The sequence below is a fragment of the Lissotriton helveticus genome, chromosome 5_1, assembly GCF_964261635.1.
Source record: "Lissotriton helveticus chromosome 5_1, aLisHel1.1, whole genome shotgun sequence".
NCBI classification, from domain to species: domain Eukaryota; kingdom Metazoa; phylum Chordata; class Amphibia; order Caudata; family Salamandridae; genus Lissotriton; species Lissotriton helveticus.
Genome location: NC_136065.1, coordinates 187,556,773 through 187,577,536, shown reverse-complemented (window position 1 = coordinate 187,577,536; position 20,764 = coordinate 187,556,773).

Sequence of the window (20,764 nt, the reverse complement as noted above, 5' to 3'; positions counted from 1 at the left end):
TTTCCCCTGGCCAGGCCTAACCCTTCCCTTTCTGTACACATTGGACGCCCCTATAGAAGGCCCTAGGTACCCCCCCTTGGCAGAGTGCAGTGTATATGAAAGGCAGAGCATGTACTAGTGTGTGTGACATGCTCTGGTAGTGAATTGCAGCCATTTTCGTTTTTCACTATTGAGAGGGCTATCTTGCCCATAGGCTATAATGGGGAATGGTGTGTATAATGTTTACCTGCATATCTTCCCATAGGAGCAAGATAGAAAATTAAAGTCTGGTATTCCTGAACTCAGAATTAAATAACACATATTTTAGGACAGATGGTTTTTAAATCCTGTGTTTGAGAACAGCACTTTTAGAAAGTGGCTGTTCTCTTGTCTGACCTTTCTGTGTGCCTTGGCCTGTTTGTGCTTGACTCTGGTTTGTGAGTGACAGGGGCTGGGGAGCCCCCGGGAGGTTGGATGAGTCAGCCCTAGGCTGAATGACTGCATCTGCATCTTGAGTGGTGGGAGGGGATAGCACCTGGGCCTGAATAGGGCTGTGCCTGCCTTCCACAATGCTGGCTCCACCTCTTGCTGGGTGGCTGACGACCCTGCCCCTCCCTCTGAAAGGAAAGGAGAAGACAGAAAGCAAAGTGCTCAGGAACTGACCTGAACTGGTTCAGACCATGCCAAGGCCTCTCTGCCTCTAGAGAACAAATGAAAGACTGGTATAAAAAGGGCTACTGGAGCTAGTGGAGAAGTGTGGCTCACTGGTTAGAGGAGGCAGACCTGGAAGCAGAGGTCAGCCCGGGACCAGGGTTCAATTCCCGGCTCGGTGGGGTCTTGAGTCCTAAAATGTCCATGGACTCGACAATTCTCGCTCCGGTGCCTACTCAATTCACGGGTTCACACTCTGCGACTCTGGGCAATAGCTTGCTTAATCTCCACAATGGCCCCTCGCGGCGGGATGCCTGGCTTTCACCTTGCGGATACCCTGCTGGGGTTATCTCACAGGGGAATACCAGGACGGGTTCCCTAAGCAAGCGCTTAGAAACCGCTTGGTGATTTGCGCTATATAAATTCCTGTACATTTACATTTACCCAGACAACAGAAAATTAGATCATCCTGGAATCAAGAAGGAACCTCTGCCAATGAGAAAGCTGGAAGACTGAAGAGGAAGGACTGTCCTGCTGTGTTTTTGTGGGGTGACCTGCAGTTGCTTTGCGCCAAGGGGAGGGAAAGGACTTTGCTGTTGCTCTGTCCTCTTGCTTGAAGAGATCTCCAAGGGCCTGAGAAGAGCTGACTCCCTGTTAAGAAGTCCAGGAACAAAAAGGCTTCACCCCCAGCTTCCCCCTGAACTCTACTGAGAGAGTTCTGCCATTCCTAGAGTGCTTGATCCAAGGGTGGGGCCTCTGGAAGTTGTGCCTGATGTTTGGGGAGCTGGACAAGGAGAAAAGAAGATAATCTGCAATTTTTACGCATCGCTCGCTTGCGGAGCGCATCCCCGACAGTGCGAGGAAGTTACCGCCACCACGAAGATCGAGATCGTCACAGCGCCTGTTGCCGCTGCAGGAGCCGAATGCATCCTTCGCTTGCAGAACGCATCGGCCCGGTGCAGGAAGATTCCTGTCACTGTGAATATTGTCGCAGAGCCTGTCGTAGCTGGGTGAACTCGCAGCACCGCTGGCTTGCGGACCACATCACGTCGCTGCGAACATCGTCGCAGAGCCATCGCATCGAGGGGCCCCCGAGAGGAGAAGATCGAGGCTGCGCTGCGCATCGTCGCTGCACCTGAGATCGTCGCCGTCCCAAAGATCATTGCATCGTGCCTGTGCGAGACGCTTCCTACCGAACCTGCGCACTGGAATCTATACAAGGTATCGCATCCCTCCCCATACAGACCGGATTCATTGCAACACTCCCGCTGTGTCCAGTGGGGCTGTCGCATCACCTCCCCGGGGTCTTAGGAGTGATGCATTGCTTGTTTTTCAACGCTGCAGCTTCCATTTGGAACTTTTGTCGCATCTATAGGTACTTTGGGCTAAACGTGACACAACTGTGGATTATTTTGTATTTTGACACAAACCCTAAAACTCTTTTAAAATCATATTCTGGAACTGTGTATGTTTGATTTTTGTCATTCTGGTCTTGTGTAGTTTAGATAAAGATACTTAATTCTTCTAAACTGGCGTGGAGTCCATTTGTGGTGTTTTCACTGTGTTACTGTGAGTGTTGGTACAAATACTTTACACATTGCCTTTGATAAGCCTGTCTGCTCGTGCCAAGCTACCAAGGGGGTGAACAGGGGTTAACTAAAGAGTTTATCACCCTTACCCTGACTAGAAGCAAGGGTCCCTATTTGGACATTGGTACCTACCTCTGCCAACTAGAGACCCCCAGATCTAACACTGCTATTGAACGTATTTTGAGTTTGAGCCTGTGTTCACCCACATTTCTGTCTCCCCCCCTGCCCTGAGACTCCTTGGACTGCTTGGCCCAGGCTACTACTGACAGTCAAGTGCTTCAGGGGTACTTGGCTCTGTTTCTCAGTACCTAAATTGGGCCCTGGGATATTGGGATTAAAAGGCCTCAACCCCCACAGTCGGTCCCAGTAGCTCTTGCTCACCTGTGGCCTTTTGAAATGTATTCTGGCAATATGTCAAAATACAGTGTTGTTAATATTAAGTTTGGCTAGTATGGTATAAAGCAGCATTACTCTTGGTTTATGCCAGTTCATTATACTGCATTAGTAGTCCGAATAATTTCAGTGCAGTGTCCTATGTCATTATTAGGGGTATATGATATACTTTACAGCATATAGTTATTCTTGAAGTAATTAGATTAATTTATTTATTGCACAATTACTTAAAATCATTACAATCATAGAACAAAAACCTTCATTTTAAAAGACATCTGTGATAAAAGTATAATAATACACACAAATAATTAATCTATAAAACCGATAAAAGGGAACCAATAGGATGTTAAGATCAAGTGTTTCACACAAACAAGCTGTAGTAGGCTTCCTTCCTTCCTTCCTTCCTTCCTTCCTTCCTTCCTTCCTTCCTTCCTTCCTTCCTTCCTTCCTTCCTTCCTTCCTTCCTTCCTTCCTTCCTTCCTTCCTTCCTTCCTTCCTTCCTTCCTTCCTTCCTTCCTTCCTTCCTTCCTTCCTTCCTTCCTTCCTTCCTTCCTTCCTTCCTCCCATTTAGCCTTACAGTTGTTTTGCCTATTACCCACTTGGGCAATCTAACAGGTGTGCCTTATTATGTCTATCGAACAAATCCTGATTCAAACACAAAATCCTATTTTTTGAACCAGGACTATATCCGAGACAGTAATTGAACTGGCTATGCTTATTTGCCAGCACGTTTCTTGACAGGTGAGACCTGCTGCAAATAACACACTTCAGAACAAGGTAAAACATCCACAAATTATGCTTTATTCTCCATAGCGAGGTTCAAAAGTCCAAATGCACAGTGAATGCACATCTGGCAGATAGTGCACTCACCGGAATCTGTATTTTAATAGCGTGGTACTGCAAGCTATTTAGCTGCACCATAATGTGTGATTTTCAAAGCACAGGGATTACCAACAAAATGATGCATCACTGCGCTTTCCCCTGCACTGGTGCACAATCGGCTGCCATTTGCCAGCCAGGCACCCTTGTGTCATTTTGCCTGTGCTGTGTGGGGATGATTGCTTTTGTGCAGTAAGGGACACCTTCCTGCACAGAAACAATCATTAATGGCATTTTCCTCTTTCTATTCATGCAGAATACAGAACGCATAGAAAGAGGAAAACACAAGTGTTGTAAATCTGGGAAGGCGTCAAGTTCCATGGATTTTGCGTGGGAACACCCACAACAAAACCCATGTTCATGTAGAGTAATGCGTGAAAGGGGCCCATATTTACAAGGCCATGAAAAGTCGTGTAGGATGACTTTATGTGGACTAGTAAATATGGGCAAGCCCATTATGCCACTGGTGCGTCACAAAAAGTGATGCACTGGCGGTGCAATGAGCTTGTAAAATAGCCCCCAAGTGTTCAGTCACCAACTGGAAATGCTCAGCCCTTCGTATGATCCGCCCAGCCTTTGTTTCAGATGCCTCTAAATGCTGAACATGCCCCTTTCATGGGAAACAGCAGTAATCATATACACTCTTACACAAACACTATGAAGTGTGTGTTTTCACAATTCAGATTGAGTGTATGCTTTGATTCTGAAGTGAGTTGTACAGTGGACCAAAGTAAACCTTTCTGCAGTTTTACTTTTTCAATGCACTTGCTTTAAAATAACTAAGCGCAAAAGGAGGACATGTCTTTGTGGCCCAATGATCTTCAAATAAATGGTGTTTGTCTCACTTCAGAGTTTAACAACAGTATTAAGAGAGGTTGGATCCTGCATGCACCCTCTTTCACATAACTGGCAAGTATCTGGAATCTTCTCCCATTGCAACTATGTCCTATCTTCGCTCCTATAGCTTTCAATACCAAATTACAAGCACACCTACATGTGCTTGTATCATATAGTTTACACCAATCAGTAGGTACTGCGTGTTTGCGGATGACATAAACTTAGGATTGTGTCAGACTGATTCAATGCGCCCCCACAAGATATGTCATCCATTCAACCTGCTAGCTCGCAATGCCACCGTTAGCCCCCCTAAACCTAAGCAGGGAGAGAACAGTTCTGGAAACCACTGAACAAGACAACTCTGTTCCCTCAGGAACCTTGGTGACAGACTTCAAACTTTTGCTCGGTCACTTGTGCTTTCTTTTGCTCGGAGAAATATACAAAGAATACTCAGAGGGGCGTTTTCAATATTTATTGAACCAGAGTGATTCTTGTATATAATATATGTGCTGCAATGATTAACAGACAGAAGCAGATAAAAGTTATAATGAGTGTCAACACAGAGAATAAAACAAAGAGCTCCACCATCTATCTTGTTGAGACAGGTTATACATGCATTCACACAAAATATTATAACAACCGAGTGTATCCCTATGATGCTACCCTAACCTACGTGTCTAGGCTGTGGATGTATGGTCTGCCAAGAAAACCCACATCTGGATTATCTGACCCCTTTACCTTGTGGGTAAGAGTGTATGACCCCCGTCTTGGTCACAAACTGGACACCTCTCACGGAAACGTCAGCCAGCTGCTAGGCGAAAGCTCCAGCATGCAGGGACCCTCCGAGATCAACAGAACTGTCTCCTCTGATTATGTTAGGGAACAAAGGGCCCGATGTAGGGGTTCATTACCGGTCGGTAAATGGCTCATTGAGATGCAGGGGACCATTTTTACAGAATTGGTAAATTTACCGAATCTGTAAATTTACCGATTCTGTAAAATACCGAATCGGTAATTTTACCGATTCGGTAAATCTCACATGTAGGTGGCACTGCAAACAGTGCCACAGGCCTTTAGCAGTCGGTATTTTACCACCCAATACAATTGGGTGGTGAAATACCGAATCCAGGTGTGCATGCACATCTGTGCATGCACACCTCTGCCATGTGACACACAGACATGCCCTTAGGGCATGTCTGTGTGCCACATGGCACACATGCCTGTAATTGGGGTGCCAGAGGGTGTCAAAGTGACACCCCCTGCACCCTTGCAAAATTCGGTATTTACCGACTCGGTAAATACCGAATCGGTAATGCCCATTGATTCCTATGGGCTTCAATGCCCATAGGAATCAATGGGCATTACCGATTCAGTATTTACCGAATCGGTAAATACCGATTCCTTCCGATTCGGTAATTAATTACCTACATCTGCCCTCCTCTTTTTTTACCACTTCTTAAATACCGATTCGGTATGAATCGGTATTTAAGAAGTGGTAAACAAGATTTACCTACATCGGGCCCTATAGGCTTTATATAGAAAATGGCATCCTAGTCTTGGGCCAAGATTGTGATCGGGATTCCATTGTTTGTATTCTACAGATAGATGTGTCGCCATATGTATATAATAATAAACACATTAGAATTACTCACATGAGAGGCCTTGCACTAATGCCAGAGCAGTGTGGTAGTATTCTCACTAAGTGTTCTTTGTCAGCAAGGTCGATGTTTCTGCTGAACCAGTCCAAGCATCACAAACGCAAAATGCGTTTCAAACGTTAATGTGACAAAGAGAAGGCAACTTTAGGAACAAGGATCTGTGTACATACAAGAATTATACTACTTCCTACTTGACCTAACTCAGGCACATCACACTTGTGACTACAACTAATTCCTACCAAAGACTTTACGCTCTTCTATTCCTTCCTACTATTCTGCAGTGCACATGTGCATTCATATTCAGCATGTCTATTGTTAATATTTTGCCTCATCTGGTCTTCCTTTTTCTACCAACATCAAACATGCATTTTACACACATTTTAATCTGCTGCCAATGCCCTTTTGTAGAATAGTTATGTTGCTATGTACAGCTGTCTTTGTCCAATTGTTGCCTTTGCTTGTTTAATGCAATATGGGAGCCCATGCTGAGCTTTACAGAGTAGTCAGTCCTTGGCACGGAAAGAGAAGTTAAAAACATGTAGACGGGTTTCATTTTCTCAGCAAGTGACAATGACATTTCCAAGATATCTTCTTAAAATAAAAAAATCTTGACTTTCATCTTAATCACTGCAATTTAAAATAAATGTACTAATTTATCGTAAGTGACAGCACAATGAGTGGCAGGCAGGAGGCCTCAGTCGCTGAATGTCACCTCTGAATAAAACAATTAGCAGCCTCACGTGCTCACGCTTGTTTTTTTCTCGTGTGTTTTCTCCTTATGTGCGTGCCTTTGCTTTATGTGCTAGAATTAATGCGTCAGAGGTTGGCACAGATTTCTGGTTCTCACTAAGAAGCCTGCCTTTGCAGCCTAGCCAGACACACCTGTGATCGGCCTTTGAACAGTTTCTCCATCAGCCCGTGTTTAGTGAAATTTCAGGACAACACTGCCCCCCATCGGCCCGCGGCCCATCTGTAGATGATGTGAGATATGAGAAGTGAGCACAGGAGGAGGAAAGGACTGAAATAATACTAGCTATGGTTAGAAGTCGAGAGACGTGGGCTGGGGAGAGACATGCATCATTTGTAAAGGAATGAGTGCTGGCACCCGACATTTTACTCACAAACCCAAGGCCGGCGTTGAATGTGCTGTGTAGACTTCAAGCCACCCCAGGCCTCTTTACCCGCCACCAGACACTCCCTGCCCATTTAATTCACTCTTACAGGTGCCTGATATCCTCCCTTGTGACAGTTTATCCATCTTTCTCTTGCACTTTCTTTACCCTTCGCTATCTTGTTCTGGGTCACAGTCTAATGAGGAAACATATATATGACTGTCCGCAGTGAGTCACAATGGGCCCCGCCTGCACCCCCTGGCACACATTAAGCACTGACTTCACGGGAAGACATGGAGACTGAAAAACGTATATGGTTATGTTAGGAAGTAAACTATATGGGTCGATTTGAAAAGAATGAAAGAAGATATAGAAAGTGAGAGAGTGAATGACTGGATGGATTGTAAACATGACCCAACAGTAATAGGATTAGCAAAGTGATAGAGTGAGAGGGATGATGATGATGTAAAAAGGAAGGGGAGGAGGGAAGAAAGGGACCAAAGGAAAAGAAGAGGTACAAAGTGATAGGTGAAGAGAGCAGAGGACGTGGTGATATTGATACCCTGAAAGACAAGCATTTACAATGCAACGGTTTCGCCTTTGGAAAAGTTTGAGCTATTGGCATTATGAATGACAAACGTTTTATTTATGTGTTAGTTTTGAAAACAGATAAATAAATGGCAATAGCTTAATCTCTCGCAAATGCGATTTGTATTGCAACTATTTCACTTATCATTTTGCACTACAATGAAAACTGGCTTGTGCATTTACTCCTGCAGAAGAGTATCAAGAGGAGAGGCCCTGTTGCAGACCCGTGGAGTTTCAAGTATCTGTTGTGAATCACCTCATAACAAACAGCATAATTGTAAACGGGACTGAGAAAACTTTTTTTTTTTTTAAGAGGAGTGCCCCTCTAAAAGAAAGGCCCCGGTCTCTACTGCTTTCTTTTACAAGGACGCACTTGGTTGTTGTGAGGCGCAGGTTGAAAAGAGAAATTGCGTTGTCAGTCCTCGCCCTGGTCCAGTCAGCAGGGCCACATTGGTGCTGCCATACCCAACCTAGCGCTGCCAACTGCATGCCCAATGAACTCAGTGCAGCAACGTGTGCCCACCCTCATGCTAAAGCAAGCCACCCTGTCCTGAAGGCAGCAGCCCTGGTTCCGCCGCGGTGTCGCCGCCCTGGTCTCCCTGGTCCAGCGGGTGTCTTCCTGCTGCGCCCGCTCTCTTATCGACCAGTCAGTCACTTTCCCTCATCCGAAGCCCTGCTCCGTGCTGCACGTGTTCCTACCCCGCTGCAGGTGCCCCTCACCCGGGGCAGCTGCCCTTCACTCCTTCTGCGGGTGCCCCATTTCTGTCTCCTCGTGCAGCTGCCCTTCACCCCCCCTTGCAGGAGCCCCTTTCCCTGCTGCAGGTGCCAGTGTCTATCTCCCTTGTGCAACTGAACACCCCCACCCTGCTCCCCACGGTGGTACACCTCTCGCCCTGGCGAAGGAGCCTCGCTGCCTGACGCATGTGTCCTGCGCCCCTCTTCCGGGTGCACCAGCCCCACTCCCAGGTGCCTCGCCCTCATCCTGCTTCCCCTCTGCATCCCCTGAGCCCTAGTGCAGAAATCTCACTCCAGGCCTCCCTCTCTCCAGCGCAGTTAGCCCTGCCCCTGGAGAATGTGCCAACTCTCCCTGTGCCCTTGGTCCATGCTGATGTAGTCCATCTCGCCAGTAAACGTGTGTCAGTCTCTGAATGCAGCTGTCCCTCATCTGCACGCGGCAGTCTCTTTTTCCCTTTCGTGCAGGCCTCCCTTCACTTGTGCAGCTCTCCCTCTCAAGGTGGTTCTCCCCATGAACGGGCCCCTCTCTCTAATGCAGCAGCCCCTACCCCACAGGTCTCCCTTTCCTGGTCGAGCGCCCCTACCCCCTAATGGGAATGGGCCCTTCTTCTCTTATGCAACACCCTGTCCCCGGAGCGGTAGTCTCTCGTCCATGTCTAGCACTCAGTAACCCGCTGCTTTATGCCCCGGCACGGCTCGGCCCCGGCCTCTGAGATCATTTACACGCACTTTATGGCTCTGATGGGCCGGGCGCATGTTCTCATCAGGAACAGGGTCAATACTGTTTGCATTAGGGGGTGGGGAGAGGATCAAGTGAGCAGAAAAACGAGGATGGATTTAACCCAGATGTTTCGTAATTCAGTAAATAATTTCCTGTATATTTAGCAGGTGTCGGTAATACCGAGCAGGAATCCTGTAGCTCACAGAATCTTTTTCAAGCAGCAGTGACTGCTGGAGAAGCACATCCTTGATGTCCGATCATGTTGCTTTCATCTAGGATCTTTCTTGTTAAATTATTGCCGTTTAGACCTTGGTAATTATTTTGACTGCTCCATATATACACGGAGAACGGTTAAGTTTGCGAGCAATCATTGAACCTGGGGCACTGTGCGTATTGCTTTTGTGGAATCGTTTGGCCATGGCTGTCTCTGACTTTTTGGCACTCAAATATTTAAAAGTCCCTTGAGAATATTGATTTGAACTTACTTGCTGTCCTAGATCAGTTTAGTGCATGCAAGAATAAATCAATTTAGCTGTATATTTCCATAGGCCCACAAACCTCTCGGTGACGAGTGGCAGTTATTGTTCAAGCCCCGCTGTCCCAGCACCGACGGCCAGGTGCACTTCTACACGGAGGACTTTAAAAATCCTTTAAATTACTTGAATGTATCCCGGGAGAGTGCACTCGTCTCGGGGCACGACGGTGTCACGACAGCCCTCGTGCAATGGGTGCCGCCTCCCCTACACGCACATATATGCACACCCAGGCGGACACACACAAACAATACACACTCTCACACTGATACTCAACAACACGTAGACACATATGCAGAGACATGCAGACAAACGAGCTGACACGCACAGGCACACTCACTCAGACATACACAATGCGCAGACAAACATACACACATGAAGAAACCCGCACAGACCCACGTGCACAAACACACAGGCGCATATACATAGTACGTTCACACTGTTGAGCTTCACACGATACTCCTGATCTTATGTGTCTGTTTCCAGTTTGCCGAGGCAAAGACTACAGGGAGCAGGAAAGGCACACGGACAACGGGAGGGGGGGGGGCGGGAACCGCACACGGACAACGGGAGGGGGGGGGCGGGAACCACACACGGACAGCGGGAAGCAGGAACGGGCACTCACCTGGACTTCTTCCGCTTGCACACATTTTGCGAAATACAGTGACATCCCGTAATTTCTATCTTCCGAAACATCGGGATCAGCTGCGGCTCGGGAGGCGGGGATCTGCTGTGGGAGGGGAGGGGGAGAGCGGAGGCCGTGTTACAACGGCATCGGGACCGGCTGCGGCTCGGGAGGCGGGGATCTGCTGTGGGAGGGGAGAGGGAGGCGGGGAGAGCGGGGATCAGCTGCGGCTCGGGAGGCGGGGATCTGCTGTGGGAGGGGAGGGAATGCTGCAAAGACAATGGGACACAAGGGTTGTTTTGCTTCTGTGGGAGGGGAAGGGGACACGGACGGCCGGCGGGAAACGTGCACAGGACAGCGAGGAGGGGGGAGGGGGGACGGCGGGAGGAGGGACACGGAGGAAGGCAGGACAGCAGCAAGCACGGCCCGGCCGGACCAGATTCGGGGGCGTTCCCGGCTGATGTCGCGTGACGTCGGCAAAAGCCAAAGAATCTCGGGAACGCGCCCGAATCTGGTCCGGCATTGACGGACAGGCCCCTCGTCCAATGGCTAGGCTCCATTTATGGAGCCAGCCAATGAATGACGAGGGCCGACCCAAACCCACACTACAGTTCTCATTAGATTTCTCCTGCGCAAAAGCTGCTTGCGCAGCTTTTTGCAGTCGAAACCTAAAAAAGGAGTAACAAAGTGAGTGAGTATGGGGAAGGAGTTGAGCAGTAGGGTGGGAGAGAGGACGAGTACAGAGGTGTAGGGTTTGAGAGAACTATTGATAAAAGAATGATACAGCGTGACAAGAAGGGAAATCATATAAAGAGATAGAATAAAATAATTGAGTGAAAGGATGAAAGAGTAGGAGGAAACATATGGTGGCAAAGAAAGTAGAAAACTAAGAGGGTGAAAGAGTGGAAGCATTAAAAGTGAAAGCATAAGAATATCATAAATAGGGGTGATAGAGTACAGACTGATGAGTGAGATGTGAGGAGTGATTTGATAGTGTGGGAGAAAAGAATACAAAAACTGAAAGTGTAAGGAACAAGGGGGCATATTTACAAGCCCCTTTCAACACCCGAGCGTCACTTTTTTTCAGTAGTGGCTCACACAGGTAATAACTTTGGGGAGCTAATAGCTTTTGCCGGGTTATGTGGGGGTTGGTGGAAGCGACAGAAGATCGGGTAAGTAACATTAAATAATAAAACCACTTACTTTGCGCTCGCCACTTCGGCGATGGGCGAACAGAAAGTAAACTCCATGGCATTGCGCCATTTCCTGTATTTACAAGGTGGCGCTAAGCCATTTAACGTGCCTTAACACCACCTTGTAAAAAAGCCCCTTTCGAGCACTGGGTGTTGCTATGGGCGTTCCACCAATACACCCATTGCTTTTTGATGCTGCCTCAGATTTACAAGGCTGGGGAAGCGCCAAAAACTAGGGCCAGATAATACCTGGGCTTAGAATGGTGATACGAGGAGAAATTATGAATTTCTCATTGTTTTTTGCTCTTTCTATTTCAATTATTGATTGTTTATGTGCAGGAAGGTGCCCCTTCCTGCACATGAACAATAGCCCCTGCAGGGCAACATGGCGCAAGGGTGCGTGCTCTGGTGCTAGGCAACATTTTTAGCACCAGCGCTAGGAGAAAGTCAGGGGTGCACCGTATTTGTGTAAATACGGTGCAACCCTGCGTTTTGAAAATGTAAGATCACGGCATTTCCAAATTGGGCGTAACACTGCATTCCAGCACTTTCTTGTAAATATCCACCAAGGAGATTACAGTGCAATTGGTGAGAGTAAGAGGAAAATGAGCAATAGCATGACAGAAATCCTAGAGATTGCTGGAATGAGAGGAATCTAGAGGACAGGCTTCGGGTAACAGAGAGCAAGTGTACAGACTGATTGGGTGAGAGAGGATTTGTCTGACCTTTGTAATGCCCTGTGCATGCAATATAAAATTGTCTTCTTTATTCATACCTGTTGGGATAATGTTTTTGCTTTGAATGGGTGAGAGAGGAGGCAGGCACCAACTGATGGGTTAAAAAAGGATAAGGACAGAGTGGAAGTGTGAGAGAGAAGTACCTTACAGATTGATGCATGACTAAGGAGGTAACAAAGAGGATGAGAGAAGAAGTTTACTGATCTAAAGAGTGAGGAGAAGATCAGGGCAAAAAGATGAAGTGAGAAAGGAACACTACAGAATGATGGAATGTCAAAAGAAATGAAAGGGACAAAGGGGAGACAAAGGAGCGAACAGAGTTGTTGAGCAGCCACGGGCCGGCAGTGGGAGTACCTGCAGGGCGGTGACGTGGGGAGGGGGAGGGTCAGGGTGTAGTAATGTATGGATTACGGAGTTTAACAAGTAAGTAAACATTTAAATAAATAAAACGAATTTCGTTACGCGCACTCTATCGCATTTGGGGATGCAGTGCACGCAACGAAATTCATTTTATATGTTTACTTAACTGTATAGCTCCATAATCCATAGATTAATACCCCCCACTCTGTCCCTCCCCACGTCACCGTCCTGCAGGTGCTCCCACTGCCGGCCACGGCTGTTGTTGAGTGAAGAAGAAGATAACAAGCAGGTAGAGTGAGGGAACAATTGAATAATAAAAATAAAATGGGAATGTTTTCGGTAGCAGAAAGGGGCATTGACGTGTCGGAGAAAAAGGGGTTCAAAGTTTGCAGACAATAGGAATGCATGAAGAGTCAAATCAGAGGTGAGAAACATACAAAGCTGCAGTGAAAAATATGGGAAAGTGTGGAGACAGGAGCAGAAATACAAATGAAAAGAAAGGTGTGAGAGATAGAGAATGAACAATGTGATGGAAGATACAGTATGAGCTAGTTTAAGATGAGTAAGAGAGAGAAACAGGGCATGTTGATAGTGGAAGACGAGTGTAAGACGGAAAGCACATGGAATCTAAGACCAGAATTTTGTGAGCGACACAGAGAAGATCTGTATAGGAGGATGAACATGGTATTAATTGGACTAAAACGATTCATAAAAGGGGGTGGTGATGGACAGAGCATCTGAATTAAGCAGAACACTCCTACCCAGTCAAAAGATCAGGGCTTGATCCATCACCGTTTTTTAGCTCACTGCACCATCCCAGTTCAGAACCTGGCTACATGCAAATTAGTCTGTCCCTGGACCCAGTGCATCATGGGAACAGGGCAGACCAAACTACCAAGCCAATTCTTTACTGGAAAGGAAACAAGCTTCCGGGGACCGGTTTCTGGCATTGCAGCCGTCTTCGGCCCGGCTTGCTTGAATCCTGATGGTGCAGTGAGCAAGGGACTCATGTCTGAGCATACCCTTCCACACTTGTAGTGGCCAAAACGATTCATAAAAGGGGGTGGTGATGGACAGAGCATCTGAATTAAGCAGAACACTCCTACCCAGTCAAAAGATCAGGGCTTGATCCATCACCGTTTTTTAGCTCACTGCACCATCCCAGTTCAGAACCTGGCTACATGCAAATTAGTCTGTCCCTGGCCCAGTGCATCATGGGAACAGGGCAGACCAAACTACCAAGCCAATTCTCTACTGGAAAGGAAAAAAGCTTCCGAGGACCGGTTTCTGGCATTGCAGCCGTCTTCGGCCCGGCTTGCTTGAATCCTGATGGTGCAGTGAACAAGGGACTTATGTCTGAGCATACCCTTCCACACTTGTAGTGGCCAAAACGATTCATAAAAGGGGGTGGTGATGGACAGAGCATCTGAATTAAGCAGAACACTCCTATCCAGTCAAAAGATCAGGGCTTGATCCATCACCTTTTTTTAGCTCACTGCACCATCCCAGTTCAGAACCTGGCTACATGTAAATTAGTCTGTCCCTGGCCCAGTGCATCATGGGAACAGGGCAGACCAAACTACCAAGTCAATTCTTTACTGGAAAGGAAACAAGCTTCCGGGGACCGGTTTCTGGCATTGCAGCCGTCTTTGGCCCGGCTTGCTTGAATCCTGATGGTGCAGTGAGCAAGGGACTCATGTCTGAGCATACCCTTCCACACTTGTAGTGGCCAAAACGATTCATAAAAGGGGGTGGTGATGGACAGAGCATCTGAATTAAGCAGAACACTCCTACCCAGTCAAAAGATCAGGGCTTGATCCATCACCGTTTTTTAGCTCACTGCACCATCCCAGTTCAGAACCTGGCTACATGCAAATTAGTCTGTCCCTGGCCCAGTGCATCATGGGAACAGGGCAGACCAAACTACCAAGCTAATTCTTTACTGGAAAGGAAACAAGCTTCCGGCGACCGGTTTCTGGCATTGCAGCTGTCTTCGGCCCGGCTTGCTTGAATCCTGATGGTGCAGTGAGCAAGTGACTCATGTCTGAGCATACCCTTCCACACTTGTAGTGGCCAAAACGATTCATAAAAGGGGGTGGTGATGGACAGAGCATCTGAATTAAGCAGAACACTCCTACCCAGTCAAAAGATCAGGGCTTGATCCATCACCGTTTTTTAGCTCACTGCACCATCCCAGTTCAGAACCTGGCTACATGCAAATTAGTCTGTCCCTGGCCCAGTGCATCATGGGAACAGGGCAGACCAAACTACCAAGCCAATTCTTTACTGGAAAGGAAACAAGCTTCCGGGGACCGGTTTCTGGCATTGCAGCCGTCTTTGGCCCGGCTTGCTTGAATCCTGGTGGTGCAGTGAGCAAGGGACTCATGTCTGAGCATACCCTTCCACACTTGTAGTGGCCAAAACGATTCATAAAAGGGGGTGGTGATGGATAGAGCATCTGAATTAAGCAGAACACTCCTACCCAGTACAAAGATCAGGGCTTGATCCATCACCGTTTTTTAGCTCACTGCACCATCCCAGTTCAGAACCTGGCTACATACAAATTAGTCTGTCCCTGGCCCAGTGCTTCATGGGAACAGGGCAGACCAAACTACCAAGCCAATTCTTTACTGGAAAGGAAACAAGCTTCCGGGGACCGGTTTCTGGCATTGTAGCCGTCTTCGGCCCGGCTTGCTTGAATCCTGATGGTGCAGTGAGCAAGGGAGTCATGTCTGAGCATACCCTTCCACACTTGTAGTGGCCAAAACGATTCATAAAAGGGGGTGGTGATGGACAGAGCATCTGAATTAAGCAGAACACTCCTACCCAGTCAAAAGATCAGGGCTTGATCCACCACCGTTTTTTAGCTCACTGCACCATCCCAGTTCAGAACCTGGCTACATGCAAATTAGTCTATCCCTGGCCCAGTGCATCATGGGAACGGGGCAGACCAAACTACCCAGCCAATTCTTTACTGGAAAGGAAAAAAGCTTCCGGGGACCAGTTTCTGGCATTGCAGCCGTCTTCGGCCCAGCTTGCTTGAATCCTGATGGTGCAGTGAGCAAGGGACTCATGTCTGAGCATACCCTTCCACACTTGTAGTGGCCAAAACGATTCATAAAAGGGGGTGGTGATGGACAGAGCATCTGAATTAAGCAGAACACTCCTACCCAGTCAAAAGATCAGGGCTTGATCCATCACCGTTTTTTAGCTCACTGCACCATCCCAGTTCAGAACCTGGCTACATGCAAATTAGTCTGTCTGTGGCCCAGTGCATCATGGGAACAGGGCAGACCAAACTACCAAGCCAATTCTTTACTGGAAAGGAAACAAGCTTCCGGGGACCAGTTCCTGGCATTGCAGCCGTCTTCGGCCCGGCTTGCTTGAATCCTGATGGTGCAGTGAGCAAGGGACTCATGTCTGAGCATACAATTCCACACTTGTAGTGGCCAAAACGATTCATAAAAGGGGGTGGTGATGGACAGAGCATCTGATTTAAGCAGAACACTCCTACCCAGTCAAAAGATCAGGGCTTGATCCATCACCGTTTTTTAGCTCACTGCACCATCCCAGTTCAGAACCTGGGTACATGCAAATTAGTCTGTCCCTGGCTCAGTGCATCATGGGAACAGGGCAGACCAAACTACCAAGCCAATTCTTTACTGGAAAGGAAACAAGCTTCCGGGGACCGGTTTCTGGCATTGCAGCCGTCTTCGGCCCGGCTTGCTTGAATCCTGATGGTGCAGTGAGCAAGGGACTCATGTCTGAGCATACCCTTCCACACTTGTAGTGGCCAAAACGATTCATAAAAGGGGGTGGTGATGGACAGAGCATCTGAATTAAGCAGAACACTCCTACCCAGTCAAAAGATCAGGGCTTGATCCATCACCGTTTTTTAGCTCACTGCACCATCCCAGGTCAGAACCTGGCTACATGCAAATTAGTCTGTCCCTGGCCCAGTGCATCATGGGAACAGGGCAGACCAAACTGCCAAGCCAATTCTTTACTGGAAAGGAAACAAGCTTCCGGGGACCGGTTTCTGGCATTGCAGCCGTCTTCGGCCCGGCTTGCTTGAATCCTGATGGAGCAGTGAGCAAGGGACTCATGTCTGAGCATACCCTTCTGCATTTGTAGTGGCCAAAACGATTCATAAAAGGGGGTGGTGATGGACAGAGCATCTGAATTAAGCAGAACAGTCCTACCCAGTCAAAAGATCAGGGCTTGATCCATCACCGTTTTTTAGCTCACTGCACCATCCCAGTTCAGAACCTGGCTACATGCAAATTAGTCTGTCACTGGCCCAGTGCATCATGGGAACAGGACAGACCAAACTACCAAGCCAATTCTTTACTGGAAAGGAAGCAAGCTTCCGGGGACCGGTTTCTGGCATTGCAGCCGTCTTCGGCCCGGCTTGCTTGAATCCTGATGGTGCAGTGAGCAAGGGACTCATGTCTGAGCATACCCTTCCACACTTGTAGTGGCCAAAACGATTCATAAAAGGGGGTGGTGATGGACAGAGCATCTGAATTAAACAGAACACTCCTACCCAGTCAAAAGATCAGGGCTTGATCCATCACCGTTTTTTAGCTCACTGCACCATCCCAGTTCAGAACCTGGCTACATGCAAATTAGTCTGTCCCTGGCCCAGTGCATCATGGGAACAGGGCAGACCAAACTACCAAGCCAATTCTTTACTGGAAAGGAAACAAGCTTCCAGGGACCGGTTTCTGGCATTGCAGCCGTCTTCGGCCCGGCTTGCTTGAATCCTGATGGTGCAGTGAGCAAGGGAGTCGTGTCTGAGCATACCCTTCCACACTTGTAGTGGCCAAAACGATTCATAAAAGGGGGTGGTGATGGACAGAGCATCTGAATTAAGCAGAACACTCCTACCCAGTCAAAAGATCAGGGCTTGATCCATCACCATTTTTTAGCTCACTGCACCATCCCAGTTCAGAACCTGGCTACATGCAAATTAGTCTGTCCCTGGCCCAGTGCATCATGGGAACAGGGCAGACTGAACTACCAAGCCAATTCTTTACTGGAAAGGAAACAAGCTTCTGGGGACCATTTTCTGGCATTGCAGCCGTCTTCGGCCCGGCTTGCTTGAATCATGATGGTGCAGTGAGCAAGGGACTCATGTCTGAGCATACCCTTCCACACTTGTAGTGGCCAAAACGATTCATAAAAGGGGGTGGTGATGGACAGAGCATCTGAATTAAGCAGAACAGTCCTACCCAGTCAAAAGATCAGGGCTTGATCCATCACCGTTTTTTAGCTCACTGCACCATCCCAGTTCAGAACCTGGCTACATGCAAATTAGTCTGTCCCTGGCCCAGTGCATCATGGGAACAGGACAGACCAAACTACCAAGCCAATTCTTTACTGGAAAGGAAACAAGCTTCCGGGGACCGGTTTCTGGCATTGCAGCCGTCTTCGGCCCGGCTTGCTTGAATCCTGGTGGTGCAGTGAGCAAGGGACTCATGTCTGAGCATACCCTTCCACACTTGTAGTGGCCAAAACGATTCATAAAAGGGGGTGGTGATGGACAGAGCATCTGAATTAAGCAGAACACTCCTACCCAGTCAAAAGATCAGGGCTTGATCCATCACTGTTTTTTAGCTCACTGCACCATCCCAGTTCAGAACCTGGCTACATGCAAATTAGTCTGTCCCTGGCCCAGTGCATCATGGGAACAGGGCAGACCAAACTACCAAGCCAATTCTTTACTGGAAAGGAAACAAGCTTCCGGGGACCGGTTTCTGGCATTGCAGCCGTCTTCGGCCCGGCTTGCTTGAATCCTGATGGTGCAGTGAGCAAGGGAGTCATGTCTGAGCATACCCTTCCACACTTGTAGTGGCCAAAAAGATTCATAAAAGGGGGTGGTGATGGACAGAGCATCTAAATTAAGCAGAACACTCCTACCCAGTCAAAAGATCAGGGCTTGATCCATCACCGTTTTTTAGCTCACTGCACCATCCCAGTTCAGAACCTGGCTACATGCAAATTAGTCTGTCCCTGGCCCAGTGCATCATGGGAACAGGGCAGACCGAACTACCAAGCCAATTCTTTACTGGAAAGGAAACAAGCTTCCGGGGACCGGTTTCTGGCATTGCAGTCGTCTTCGGCCCGGCTTGCTTGCATCCTGATGGTGCAGTGAGCAAGGGACTCATGTCTGAGCATACCCTTCCACACTTGTAGTGGCCAAAACGATTCATAAAAGGGGGTGGTGATGGACAGAGCATCTGAATTAAGCAGAACACTCCTACCCAGTCAAAAGATCAGGGCTTGATCCATCACTGTTTTTTAGCTCACTGCACCATCCCAGTTCAGAACCTGGCTACATGCAAATTAGTCTGTCCCTGGCCCAGTGCATCATGGGAACAGGGCAGACCAAACTACCAAACCAATTCTTTACTGGAAAGGAAACAAGCTTCCGGGGACCGGTTTCTGGCATTGCAGCCGTCTTCGGCCCGGCTTGCTTGAATCCTGATGGTGCAGTGAGCAAGGGACTCATGTCTGAGCATACCCTTCCACACTTGTAGTGGCCAAAACGATTCATAAAAGGGGGTGGTGATGGACAGAGCATCTGAATTAAGCAGAACACTCCTACCCAGTCAAAAGATCAGGGCTTGATCCATCACCGTTTTTTAGCTCACTGCACCCTCCCCATTAATTGGACTAATGCATATAACAAATCCACAGTACAGTATCCGTGTCAACTTTTAACTAGGGTGCAGCTATTAATAGTGCAGTAGGTGCAGAGGCACTGCAACCCAGTGGTGGGAGGGGTCCACTGCACCCCAGGAGCGACTCTCTGTTCCTACCCAACATAAAGAGGTAGGATGCCTATCTTCCTAGTTTGCATTAGGGCCTGTGACACCCTTTCTATGCCAATGATAAGCCATCTTAAAACAAAAAAGCCCCCTTGAGTTGCAGTCTCAGTAGTGGCTGTTTTTTCACTCTGTCAATAGTTTTCGCCTTTACTTCAGCCGCGCTCCTGTTCGGCTTCTGCTACGGTGAAAACTTCTGGGTATATTCGCTATTGTGCAGGCTCCTCTGTTTTCATATCTTCTTATGAATATCTCCTGCACCCTCAGGGTATGTGATTTGCTTGCAGATGCATTTTTGCTTTCAGTCATCACTCCATGTTTAATGTATAAGCATATATTTGGGTATCATATAAAATAGATTGAAAATGTAATTCATCCATAGGCTTAATATGAAATATATTTCCTTTAAGTCTAAAAAACGTAAAACATTTAAATATCAAGTTTTACCATGAAATAGATGGTGAGGATATTCATAACGATAAAATGTAGTGTACTTTTGCAGAAAAATAAGCACAAACATTATGAATTGAACTGTAGACATGAAATTCAAAAGTGAAACTGAAGAAGTAAGTTTGGGATTAGAACATTTTAAGCATTTAAACTGTGAACACTTTTTAAACACATTAGGACCACTACTTAGATTTGAGTTAGAGGAAAAGGCTTTGTGCAAGTCTTCCACTGCCGCATCACGTTAATAGACGGCTATTCCTGCTAATTTAGGAGTGGAATAGGCTGTGGCAGGCGAAGATGGGTTTCCGCATAATGCTTTAATTACTTGCTGGTAATTGCATTACTCTTAGTGATCCTCTTGCTTTATCACTCAATGAGGCCTCCCGTACCTCCATCGACACTCCCCTTATTCCAATGAAGACCCCACCTCCCCTCCTTATTGCCTGTGCTGTCACAAGCTCTATTAAATACACAGTGGCCTAGACTGACAGGGACGGAGGGCGTAAGAAAGCCAAGCAAAAGGAGGACTCAGAGTAATGCAATTACCGGTAAGTAATCAAAGCATTACCTCCATCTTGCTTGGCTTCATCACAGTATGAAATGTACTAGAGTTAAAACCAAGCGAGGACAACAGAAGAGATGCCGAAACAAACTTTCTTGTGGAAAGAAACAAGCCACGGTTGCCCACCACCGCAGACAAGACCTTTGAACCATAAAGATCAGCCACCGCTGGACCCTTAGAGATATTTTTATGCTTAATAAATGTAGAAAGAATTGCACAAGCAGCAGCCCTACAAATTTCATCCAGGGACGCCAACTGACACTCAGCCAGCTTATCAGCCAATCCATGAGTTGACCAACCCTGAACCCCAAAAGGAGAAGGAGCGCTAAACT